The 13,871-nt window shown below is 33.8% G+C and overlaps 1 pseudogene; it reads left to right on the top strand.

Moving 5' to 3' along the window:
- Window positions 1-7,229: 7,229 nt before the first annotated feature.
- On the top strand, window positions 7,230-8,194 carry LOC102523335 (annotated as a pseudogene).
- The last annotated feature ends 5,677 nt before the right edge of the window (window positions 8,195-13,871 follow it).

Below are 13,871 nucleotides of genomic sequence, written 5' to 3'. Positions count from 1 at the left end.
AAGCAAAACCATATGCCTCAAATCTAAATTTACAGACCACATATTTTAATAATATTTAATAAATAAGGGGAAGCCTTTCCACCACAAAGAAACTCTCTTCCCTACACAGGACACTGGTTTATTTTGGGGTTCAGAATCTTGTAATACAAATATAACAACGTTAAAGTGCCTAAGAATTGACATTTTTAAACTGACATTAAAAAAATATGAACTCAGGTTGCTTTGCATATTATAATTTTATCCATGGTCTTAATTAAAATGACAAAAAAATAGAACATTCTTCCACTTAACTCTTTGCTACTCCTGTGAAGGTTATTAGATCTACTCACAAATATTCCAGTACTCTTCTCTGGCACATAATTTATTGTATCTCCTGGGCCCCTTGTTGAAATCATATTATTTTGCAAAGTTTAGTAATGCAACCTGCAACCCATCCTGCAAGCTATCAGTTACACTCATTAAAGACATGTTTAAAAATGTTCATACTTACTGTTCATAGTAGTCAAATATCCACTGGTTGGATAACAGATAAACACATTTTGAAATAACCACACAATGGAGTATAACATAGCAGTGAAAAGGAATCTACAACTATATTCAATAACCAATGAAAAACTTAGTAAGATAGTGTTGAATGAAAAAATAAAGCCACTCCTAGAAGTTTGCATATAAGATGCTAAGTTCTTTAAAATTCAAAGCCAGGGGGAATATATATATATACATTTTAAGATAAATTCAAGATATCACTTACTTTTAGGGTGAGGTGGGGGTAGAGAGGAAAGGGATTAAAATAGATTTAATTATTAGTAATATTTTCATTCTTAAGATGTTAGCAAGTTTACTGGGATTTCTTTATTATTTACATAAATGTAAAAAAGCAATAATATAAAATGAGTAAAATAAAAGATGGTATAATAGTTTGGAAATGGTTGAATTCTCGAGTTGAAAATTTACTATCAGAATGGGTTTCTTCTGTGTGTTGGATCTACTTATTTTTTTGTTGACTCCATTTTCAATCAGGCTCTGTCCATTTGTAGTAAGATTAGGCAGGAGTTCTGAGTCTATACTTTGAGAAATTATTAGGAAATAAAAAAAAAAAACTTCCTCAATAGTCCAAAGTATTTAGTTTGCATCTCATTTGTTAATACGTTCCTGATCCATCATTACAACCTGGGGAAACACCTTCTCATCAACCATGCAGCAGTCATACTCCCAGCCTCGGGAGAAGCACTCACGACTCTTACTTCTATACACTGAAAATGGAGAGTTTATAGATTCTCAGTGGAAAATCAGGGTTCAGTAACTCAAAGAAGGAAAACTGGACTCCTGTCAGGCAAAAAAACAACCAGAGCCCACTAAGACAGTTTTTACAATTCATCTTTAATATTCTTATGAGGCAGGCAGGATATGTCTGCAGAAGTATTTAGATTTTTTTTTTTTTAGCAAAATAGCAAATGTCCTGCAAGGATTGAATGCATCTTCCTTATTGATGCTACATTCCACACTACATCATGAAAAATGTCATACTCTATTATGGGAACAGCATGACATTTTCAAAGTCCCATCTGATGTTTGGTGGGATTCAATGTCCTATTTCTGCTGATTCTAAGTGCTGTTGAGGCACACCAGTGAAAGAGACTCCTGGAGGAGTATGTGTTGTGTCCCAAGGCCTGACCTCACTTCTACCTGCTGTCCTAAATCAGTAGACTTAGTGTAGCTCAGAAAGAATCTCATTTGCCATGACAAAGGTAATTTTTCAGAAAAAGTAATTATATGCTGTTACTCAAATTTTTTTTTCTTTTTTTTATTGAGTATGATCATTTTACAATGTTGTGTCAAACAAATTTTTAAAATTTCATTAACCTGTTTTATGGATTCATAAGTTAGCAGGTAAACAATTGATAATCTAAACAGTTTTTCATAAGTACTATAGTAGGTATGGTGGGGGAAAAAGTCATAATTCCTACTCTAGGTGAATATTTACAGTCTACATAATATGCTAAGAGTTTGAGGAACAAAATAGGAATTTTGTCCTGGTTTTTCATCCTTATATAAAAGATTCCTATTTTTAATTTTTCAGTAATTGATCATTTTGATCAGGATTTGCATGTATATGAATTTTAGACACTAGTGCTCATGAGGCCCTCTTGTGCAGAATTTCACTCACTTCTTCCTAAAAGTCTAATCCTTTGGGTTCCAGATCCCTGTCCTTTTGTGATTTATTCATGATTCTTTGAATATGCTTCTTAAGAGTCTTCAGGGATTATTTAAATGTTGATGTAACTCTACATTTTGTTGGTGCCAAACTCTCCACCTGTTTTATTTGGATGACCTCACCTGATCCCATGATTTAAACTACTACTCGCAAATAATGATCCCCAAATCTAGCTCTATAGTGCTAACTTGAAATTCATATTTAAAAACAAAATCCAATGGCCTACTGAACATCTTCATTTGTATATTCCAAGACTACCTGAATTTCGACCTGCCCTCATTGTCTTATTATGAATTCTAAACTTTTCAACCTGAGATAATATTGCCAGCCATTAAAAATTTCTCTTCTTACCACCAGTTTCTAGAACAACCTGGTTTTTGATTTGAGCTGGTGTCAGGAAAATATGTGGATAGAGGCTAAATTAGAAAAAAAAAAAAAAAGTGTCCTTAGTACAGATAACCATATTGAACTTACTAAATTGGCAAACTGGACAGGCTGCTTGACTTCCTTGAGTTGTAGTTTTCTTTCATGTGAAATGGCATTGTTAATACATACCTCATGGAATAATTATGTAAATTAAAAATATAACTTATGTAAAGTGATAAGCAAAAAGCCTAGGATATAAATTGTATTCAATCAATACTCAGTGGAGTAAACTAAATCAGTAAGTTGTATATCTTAATGAAGGTCTTTTTTACTAACATTAATTAGCAAAACAAATGAAAATAAATTAGAAAAAAATGAGCTATCTACTCAATATTCAGTAGACATTTTAATGTCAGACCACTTACTACAGACCTGTGGTTTCTTGGTGAGGGATGGTTATAGGCACAGAATAGAACATCTGGTCTCAGGCACTGTGATGTCATCCCTGGAATGTACTTGCAGTTAAATTACAAGAGCTGGTGAGGTGAGGTTTGTCTCATAAAGCACAGAGGGGCATCTAGGGCACCAGGTGGGAGCAGAGAGGCTTCCTGGTGATCCACTTCTCCTTTCTCCAGAGAGAGGATTTTACCTTCTTCCTGTTCTCTGTCATCCTCTCTGCCTTCCATTTGTATTTTCCTCTTTTCCTGTGATGACTTTGGACAGCCTGAGGGACCTGACACCTCCAAAAGATTGTCTGTATTCAGTTCCTGAATGCAAGGATGGCCAACTTGCTTTTCTACAGGCTGAGTGGACAAACCAAAAATTGAATGTATTACAACATCTGGGTTGTTTCTGATTAGCAAAGGTAGGGAAACTTCAGGGAATACTACTTTCTAGGATGCTAATGTCTTACATCACTCTGTCTTAAAACATTCCCTTTAGAGTGCAGAATTTTCAGTATTCTTTGGGAAAATTGCTTTCAGAAAGGGATAGAAAGATTTGATACCAATGTAGAGTGTTCTAGCAGGTGAGTGGCAGAATGCTTACCTCTTTGCACTGAAAGAGGCCACATTACAGAATAATCTAACATCATTTCAACATATATTTCTGTTTGTGGTGTGACTATATTGCTCCTACTCTCTTTAAGGAAGAAAAATAGGAAAAAGTAGACTATGACTTCCCTTCTGGAGAACGCCAGCTTTTCTATATAAAAGAGACAGCTTTAAATAGACTGCTGTATATCACAGATTAAAATTGTTACTTTTTGCATGTTTCTAAAATGCTATTTTACAATATAATTTACAGTTGACACATATCTGAGATTTAGTTTGAAAAGCTGAATAACTACTCTTGATTGAAAGTTCAGAGAAAACGACAATGTGGTGGCTCAGAACTAAATAATGAAGCTGAGAGGTAGTGTGTGATATACGTGGAGGTGGAGTTTTTATCATTCTTTAATGTGGACTTTTGAGGGATAAAGAATTTTGGGACAATCTGTTAACCTTCCCACAGAGAAAGGTACTTTTTTTTGGTATAAATAAAATGAGTATAGGGATTCTCCCAAAGATAGAAATGTGGAGTAATCCAACCAGGGAGGGTTGGCTAGTTTAAGAGAGTCCTAGGGTCAGCAATGCTTCTCACTGTGGCTTTTGTAATAAGACAGGTTTTTAGGGTATAGGGCCCACCTAACAGCCTGTAGTCCACCCTCATCTGCCCATCAGCTGTTCTGTGTGGTTTTCTTTCAGCTCTTCTCTGTTGGCTCCCAACTCAACATCTTATCTCTTCATTATTGTCTTGACAAACTTAGCCATTGTTAAGCTGGCTAGCCTTGTTGGAAAAGCTGAGATAAGTATAGTAATTACTAGCAGATGTGCCATTTTACCAGGGCTGCTTTGTGTCCAGATCATTGCAACATAGGTTTTTTATGTCAGATTCCTTTGAGGAACTGGTGAAAGTTGTTAATATACTTCTGGAAAAGCTGAAAAAAATGGATATATGGTCATACACAGAGGCATGCACAAAAACATGTATAAATATGAAGAGGATGGGAAAAAAATGCCAGGGTGCTTCTTGCATTCTTCAAGGGTCTAGGATACAGTAAAAAGTGTTAAATACTCAAGATGAGCATTCTTGTGTGTGTCAGAGTCCCAAATCTTACATCACTATGTGGTGCTGTGCAAAGTACAGGATCTTCTACTCCATGTTGTAGAGCTGTTTTGGTAAGTTATTTAAAATTTATCACATTTTTTTCCCTGGATTTATAAATTGTGGGCGTGTTTGTCTGTTCACCATACATAATATGTGGATGATCAAAGTAGGTTAATAATGTAAATGTATTTTATATTCAGAATAGTGCCAAAACAAGCAGATAATTATTATGAGTAAGTTCATAAGAAAGTTCAATTTAAAAACACTTCCAAAGCACTTACATTGCACAGACCATCAGGTTTGGAACTGAAGAGAATAATATCCTGAGAGTAGGTGGTTTTCAAAAATTCTCCTTTTAAGAAAGAAGGTAAGGAAAGCCCACACAACTGAACTTAGGCATAGTATGTAATAATATAAGAAATGCAATAAAACAAGACATTGAAGAACAGAAGAGAGAATTTCCTTTATTACAAATCAATCACTGGAGGCTGTCAGAAGATTTCTTAGCAGTTGGATTCTGAAGTTTTGAAACAGTTAAAAGTAGCTAGAAATAAAACTACACTTTAGTAACAATGGAGACTATTGATTAAGCTATTGACTGAATATTTGATGAAAATTCACAGTTACTAACAAGTTAGTGAAACTGCATGCATTTAAGATTCTTAATTTATCTTAAAAATATATGTCCTAATCTATAAATAAGGTTGTCCTAGAAATGGACAGTCTAAAGGGATTGGTAACATGCAAACCAAAAGCCATACAAAAGGATGACCACAAACACAGGCCGTATTTTCACAAGTACAAGTACAAGTACTACATGATGGATGACTCAAATGAATAAGAAAAGAATGAGCTTATTGTACTAAGATACTAAGTTCCCTGAAAATTTAAGATCTTTACCAAAGATTACAAGGTCCAAAGAGATTTTTTTTTTTAAATTGGGAATTATAAAGTAAAAAACATCTTCAGACACTTTCCTGGGAGTATTTTTGATTTGGAGGATCATAAGATATATTTCAACTTTGCTGAAGGGAAGAAAATTTACCAAGTGAGAGGAAAAAAAAATAAAGATATATTTTGTGTCTATTTGGCCTATCATAGTCTGTGCTTTGACCACTTACAACTTTCAAGACAATGCAATGAAGGTATGGATGGGATTGAGGTGAAACACAATGGGGTAAGTATTCCAAATTATATTTAAATTTGTCATATTCCATTTATATTTTTATTTGAATTGTTTTCAACATCATCTTGACAAGAAATACCTAGGGGAAATATTTTGTTCTTGGAAGTGAAGCCAATGATAATATCCCTTTCAAATCTGAAAAAAGAAAAAATAAATTAAAAATCTTCATTGAATGAAGTGAAGTTTTAAAGTTGGATAATCATAATCATTGATTTTTCCAGGACAGAAAACAAATTGAAATGTCAGTTACTGACCATCCACTATCCTTCTGACCTAAAACTATATCTCCTTTCTTCTCTGACTCTGCCCTGTTACAAGTATGTGGAGATTTCAGGTACCTGGATAAAACAAACTCTACATGACATTATGAACATGATCTGGTCCTACACAAACTGCCTGGTGTCATCTACCTTAACAACTTCAGATCTAAAATGCTTAAGCTAAACACTTGAATTGTGAATGTATGAACTTTCAAGTGATAATACCTACCTTTCATTTATATGTAACCTGTAAAACTTTGCATCTTTTAGAGGATGCGTTTCAGAAATTGGAGAAAGAAAAATAAAAATGGGGATATTTTAGTAATTATCAACTACTGAAAAACATTCACTTCCTTACACGAGTGTGTGTCAAATATTAAAATATCATAAGGGTGTTTAAAAGTAACTTGTGTTTTATTTAGAGATTTTTAGTACTTCCTCCTTTAAGCTGTCATATCTGGGAAGGAGTGTGCAATGAAGTGGGACATATATATATTTATAAGAATATACATTTCTATAAATAAGTGTATCAAATATATGATGTAAATATCTCTATAAAGAAGACATTTTTTATGGGATGGGAGTGGGCTGTGATTTTACATTTAGATTATGAACTTCCAGAGGCAGCCAGATATATCCAAAATGCCAACTGATACAACATCCAAATATGGTTCCTAGAATATTGAATGTGGAAAAGTAATAAAGTTAAAAAAATTGAGCCAAATTAACTTTACATTCATTGAATTAGCAAAATTAACCAGAATCATGTAAAAGCCACAAAGAGTTGTATTTGAAAAGTGCTGTAGGAAATGCAACACTCACAAGCTCATTTGAGACTCATAAAGCCCCTATGATGTGGTCATTACAAATTAAGGAGCAAGGGATTGAAGTGACTTATTAAGAAACTACAATTAAATTGTCCATGATGAGGAATACTTATTTTGCTTAAAATATTCTGTAAAATCATTATCACATCATGAATTATTATTATTTATTATTATTATTATTATTATTATTATTATTATTATTATTATTTTGCAGATAATCCATTTCACAGTCATCCCATCTCCTCACTCATGAAATCATGCAGCTGAATAATAATGTGACTGAGTTCATTCTGCTTGGGTTGACCCAGGATCCCGTTAGAAAGAAAATAGTATTTGTCACTTTTTTTGCTTTTATGTCTGGGGACACTGTTGGGTAACTTTCTGATTATTACTACTATCAAGACCAGCCAGGCACTTGGGAGTCCAATGTACCTCTTCCTTTTCCACTTATCCTTATCTGATATCTGCTTCTCTACTTCCACAGCCCCTAGAATGATTGTGGATGCCCTTTGAAGAAGGCCACTATCTCTTTCAATGAATGTATATAGTCCAAGTATTTTCATCCCATTTCTTTGGCTGCCTGGAGATCTTCATCCTTATCCTCATGGCCGTTGACTGCTATGTGGCTGTCTGTAAGCCCCTTCACTACATGACCATCATAAGCCACAGGGTCTGTATTGTGCTGGTGGCTGTGGCCTGGGTGGGGGCCTGTGTGCATTCTTTAGCTCATATTTTTCTAGCCTTGAGTTTACCTTTCTGTGGTCCCAATGTGATTGATCATTATTTTTGTGACCTGCAGCCTTTGTTAAAACTTGCCTGTACAGACACCTATGTGACCAACCTACTCCTGGTGTCCAACAGTGGGGCCATATGCCAAGGGAGCTTTCTTGTGCTGATGGCCTCCTATGTTGTTATCCTGCATTCTCTGAGAAGCCACAGTGCTGATGGGAGGAGAAAAGCCCTCTCCACCTGCATCTCCCACATCATCATGGTCATCCTGTTCTCTGGTCCTTGTATGTTTATATACACACGCCCTGCAACCACCTTCTCCATGGATAAGATGAGAGCTGTGTTTTATACACTTGGAACACCTTTGATCAAACCTCTGATATATACTCTGAGAAATGCAGAAGTGAAAAATGCCATGAGGAAATTGTGGAGCAAAAAGGTGATCTCAGATGACAAAAGATGAATAGAAGTTTCAAACTTTTCTTCCATAGTTTTGATTGCTCTAAAAGAAAGCCTTAGAGAATATCTTCTTATTGTAGAGTTACTATAACCCTAACTAGAGGCATGAGAATTAGTTTCTTTAGGAAAAAGGCAATGTAAACTCATATGCTGGTTAGTGTTGAGTCAGTTTTATGTAGAAGAAGACACAGCACTAGGAAGAAACAGTCCTGTAAGACACACTGCCTTTGATGTTCTCTTCTATATTCTTTGCCTCTCTATCCTGACTAATAGCACGGTGGTTTTGATCAATTTTCCATGCGCTTCTTTGTATTGACTTCCAGTGTTCTCTGTTTAGAGTTACACTTCTATAAGCTCATAGCCACAGCCTGACAGGTTTTCCTCCCTAACAGCTTATTTACTGGAAACTGTGGTCTCATGCCTGATCATGGGCCTTCAACTTAGTTGTCTTTCTTAACTCAGCAGGCAGCACTAGGTTCAAATAATTGTAAAATCTTCATGTTTTAAGGGACGATATGTATAATCTTGGTAATACCCATTCTTTGGGGGGGGTTATACTTCAAATTCTTATCTTGTTTACCTAGATTCTTCTAGAACAGTTATAGGATATGATGAAAAATTTCACCACTTTGTAGGAGTCTTTTTTCCTTAGGAAGTTTCTGATAGTTGAGGTAGACTTCATAATAATTTTATTTTTCTAAAAACTAGATTTTGCTCTTAAAATAATCCCTTCAGATTTGTAGGAAATATTAAATTTTCTCTTGAATTACACCCATTATAATAATTTGTTTATAGTATTAGGTTATTATGATTGTAGCATAGATGTTCTGGACTAAGGTAGGTATATTTACGTGAGCTAGAAGTAAGGAGTACATTTAGCTGATGGTTAGGTATTTGAACATAAATTAAAGAAAGAATGTTATAATTCAGAAGAGGGTTTTTAGACTTTGGAAGATAGTTACATCACAGACATAAATTATTGTCTTTTAATACAGTCCAGAAAAAAAGAATAAGTCAAGAAAGACAGATATTGGGATGAAAATTTATGCAAGGGAATGGATATCGCTTTTTGTCACCATCCATCAACACTGAAATCTCTAATTATATGATCCCTAAGAATCTTTCTCACTTCAGTTTATTTTCTTAATTGTATTTTTATCCATGTAGAAAATTCAATATGAATATTTTTGTTTATTTGTAACTTCTATTTCTATTTATAAATAATTAAATTTTATTAAGATGACTAAATTTGTATTAATTTTATTGTACCAAGAACTTTAGAAAATTTTAGCTTGAGAAAAAGGCTATCTATTTCTTCATGTGGGAAGGGAATGAACTCTAGGGACACATTTGCATCATCTGTTTTTTTCAGATTCTGTAAATTTCAAGGCTAATCCATCTCAAATAATTTATCACTGATCACAGATTCTACAGTTTGATTCTTCCCTTGCAAGGCTTATATAGCAGTAGATTCCCATTGGTGGAGTTTTAGTTGAAGTCTTCTATCAAGACAAGGAAGTAAGGAGAGGATAGCTCAGTAGTATAGTGTGTACCTGGCATGAATAAGGTCCTGGGTTCAATCCTCAGTACCTACATTAATACATATATACATATATACATACATAACCTAATTGCCTCTCCCACCAAATAAATAATTCTTGAAAAGACAAGGAAAATATGAAAATGGTGTATACTGGATCCAACTTAGGTACCTCCCCAGACACACTCTATTTAATACACCTTCTGGACATGCTTTGAATATAGAGCTCCCATGGTCACTGTCACCATATCTCTTGTAGACAGAGATTATGATGAAATTTCTATCCAGGATTATGTAATAAAGATTATAGAAGCTGAAAGATGACTGAGTGTACAACCTCACCATGATGTTTTTGTTTAAGTCAGTGTTCTGATAGAGAAAGAGTGGAACTCTGAGGTTTAAAATACATGTTTGTGTGAAGAAGAATAAGAATCACAAACTCAAAAATTATCTTGCATTGTCTTGGTTGTCATAAGTAGCTTCCTCTTTCTTGAAAGACAGGAAAGAACAGTCTCCCTTAGCCTAGATACCATGTTATCACCTCATTTAAAAGAATTGTCATGCAATGCTATTTATTCTGTGCATAAACTTCCTCCATCATTCTATATTGCTTCCAAACAGCTAACCAGGGGTAAGTGGGAGGAAGCTCCAAAAAAGAAAGTACTGTTTTCTGTAGACTCACACCATGGGGAATGCCTCATAGAGTAAGGATGTGGTTAGCTTCACTCACAAAACTAAGCACTAGATCTCTGGGGAAAGAAAGCAAAAAGACCTACAAGACAGAGGTGCTAAATTATGATTTATTATTTTGATCTTAGGAGTTGACAATATCTTAAAAATCTGTACTACTCTTAAGTATGATAGCTTAGGAGTGAATATGATATGAACTTAATTCATAGTTAGAGGTCCCTAAAGTAAATTGTTTGAAGAAATTAGATCTCAATGTTTTTAGGGCAGGGGAATCTTTTGAAGTATGTCATCAGTATATCTATATTCAGGGAAATAAAAGAAGCCCAACAAAAAGAACTGTGGGCTGACTGATATGACAACTAATTATTTATTTATTTACTTTAACGTTGTCAGAAACCTCTTTATTATAGGTGTTTTTAAAACCCTTCTCCACGTGCATTGCAGAATAAATATAACTTCCATTCACTGATATAAATTGTTCTCAATACAGCTTGTAAGTTCTTATTTTTTTCAAATAGCAATCATATTACAATATTTAACTGGATCAAATCAAGATGTTGTACATCTTAAATTTACACAATGTTATATGTCTAATATATTCAAATAAAAGAAAAGTATAGGTTCTTTTCAAAAGTGTTATCTTGAAGATAAATTTTGACTCAGACTTTGGAGGAACTTGATGGGCACTGGAGAAAAAAATCACAACACGTGAAATTCCTTAAATAAAAATTAATTAACTTTAAATAATGTTGTCTAATATTACACATAATTTTTTTAAAAGAAACCTTTGCACTTAAAATGTTGTCTGGTGAGTGAAGAGTTTTTGACACAAAGCACTCACCCTTGACTTGAAGTTGGATGTCATTATGAGCTGAATTGTTTCCCCCAAGAAAATAATGTACTGTAGTCCTAATCCGTAGTAACTCAGAATGTGACCTTATTTAGAGAGAGGGTCTTGTGGTGTAAGTGAAGGAGAATTGATAAATGGCTGCACTTAGGCTAACAGATTGCTTATTCTTACGCTTGCCCTTGAAAAGGTCAACTAACCCAACTGACTGGTTGTTACTCAGAGCTCCAGGCCCATTGTTAAAATAAAGCTATTAATTCTACTGTTTCTACTTTATTCCAGTAATTGTTATGAAAAAATCTCAATAACTTCAACATTAATAAATAATTAGCCTTTGGTAATGGACACAGAGGAAGACTCTTAATAAATATAATGAATGTTTTAGGGTTTATTCCCTGTGTAGAAAGTAATAAGACTAAATTTAAAACTTTTTGGTTACTGAGTATAAAAACCCATAATTGTTATTTAACAGTATACATTTGAAGCAATCTAACATAATATATTCTTAAAAGCACACTTGAAAATCCAAAGCAGTAGCAAATTAAAATCACCAGGGTTAATTTTTATTTTCAGTATCCAAGAATTATCATAAGGCTTGCCATTGAGGTTGCTCACAGGTTCCTCCAGTGCCTTTAAATACGCTTCCTGCCTCTTTCAGTGCAGATTCTCCAGGAGCCATCAGACCCTATGCATTTAGGGAGCTGGACCTTGCTGCACATTATTGTACTGAAGGGAAAAAAGAAGAGAGAAAGGCCCATATGCATTAGACATTTTCCCTGCAGTTTTGTGATGTAAGCCTCATTCCTATTCTGAATATTCATAAAAGTGGTTTTTAAAATATTATTATTTTAAATATAATTTGAAAGCTAGATACAAAGCATGATACTCTTCCACTGTTTTTTTCCCCTAAGAGATGCATCTGTTATTTTGATTTAGAATATATATATTCTAATATATATATATACCTTTTTTTTAACATGTTGTCATGAGTTCAAGTATACAAGGATCTCCCTTCAAATATTGATTGGAATTGGCTGATACTATATATGTGAGTTTTCATTTTTTCTTTTCCTTTTTCCATCTTTTCTTTCTTTCTTCCATTTTTACTTTGCAGGTGTACATCTGCAGAGAGTCATCTCTTTGTCTAGCTGTAGAATAACCTATCCTTACCTGCTTTTTTCCCTAGGAAATTAATTTTCCATAAAAATGTATTTCTAAAAATATATATCTGCTTGATAACTATTTCTTTTACAACCCTTAAAGGCTTCTAAGCATATAAATTGTGTCATGTCACAATTTGACATTAGTTCACAAAACAACTTAAAGTGTGCTGTAACAGCAGATAGATGGCAAGAATGCTATCCTGAAATTGTGGTATCAAACTTAGGACTGTTAGACACTAGGACAGGAGGTTTAGAGGATTTTGAAATGTGTTGGAGTCTATTTTGGATTGAAAAATCAATGAGAAAAAACCATATACATTTGAAAACTATTAAACAATTAAATAAGATAAGAAATAAGTAAAGATGATAAAGCTGATGAAAATGAATTGATAAATGATTTAGTAAACCACTTGATTTAAAAAAAATAGCTCCTTGCAGCTGAAAAATAATGCATGAAAGTTATGATTCCTCATTTTCTTAACAGGAAATAGATACTCATCAAATGTGAGGGACATTTTCCTAAATCACACAATCAGGGAGTTTCAGATCAGGACTTGAAACTCTATTCCCTGGCTTCCTCTGTCACAGCTCTGTAATATTTTGCAATAATCCCTGATATTTGAAATGAATAGAGGTAGTTCAGAGGGAAATTTATGAGGCCACAGCTGGAGAAGTGCAAATTATATAATTAATGACTATTTCTTTAACAAAGGTACATCATGCATATATTATTAAAATTGAAAGAAATTAAGAAAACTATAAAATGACCTATGTGAAACATATGGATAAAATTATTAACTTCTTGAAGTGTTTGATTCAATTTTTCCTAATTGTACAAGACAGATTATCTTTTGTAGGATTCTGGTGGTCTTCATGAAGAAAAATTTACCTTGATTTTAGTTCTTCCATCCGTGAAGTGAGAAATCCTGTTACCTAACCCTTGTCCTGGTAGTTGGGACTTTCAGTAGTGGCCAGTGGTCAAAATATTTTGTAACTTCATTATAAATCTATATTCAATGGCATGTTAAACTCATTGAAGAAAATTTATTCCCTGAGCTCCCCTTTCACTCTGGTGAAACACTTACAGAGTATTAGTCCTTTTATGATGAATGAGTCAGTATTCAGTTAATTCTTGCAAAGTATTAGATGTACATATCAATACTGAAATATTTTATATGGATATTTTAATTGGTTTCCCACAAGAATCCCATGTGGTAGGTGCTAGTATTATTACTATTTTCATAAAAAAAAAAACAAGGCTCAGAGAATATGCAATTTGTCTAATATTATTCAACTGTTAAGAAGTGGGCCACACATTAGAATTCATTTAGTCTAACTCAAGTACCCTCACTTAACATAATAACTTGCCTCCCTAGTGGCGACAATTGCTAATTTATTTTAGGAGTTAAAGATTAGTTAGTCTTGTTTTCTAAGAAACATT

Source organism: Camelus ferus, chromosome 36 (genome assembly GCF_009834535.1).
Source record: "Camelus ferus isolate YT-003-E chromosome 36, BCGSAC_Cfer_1.0, whole genome shotgun sequence".
NCBI classification, from domain to species: Eukaryota; Metazoa; Chordata; class Mammalia; order Artiodactyla; family Camelidae; genus Camelus; species Camelus ferus.
This window is presented reverse-complemented; position numbering and strand designations above follow the sequence as displayed.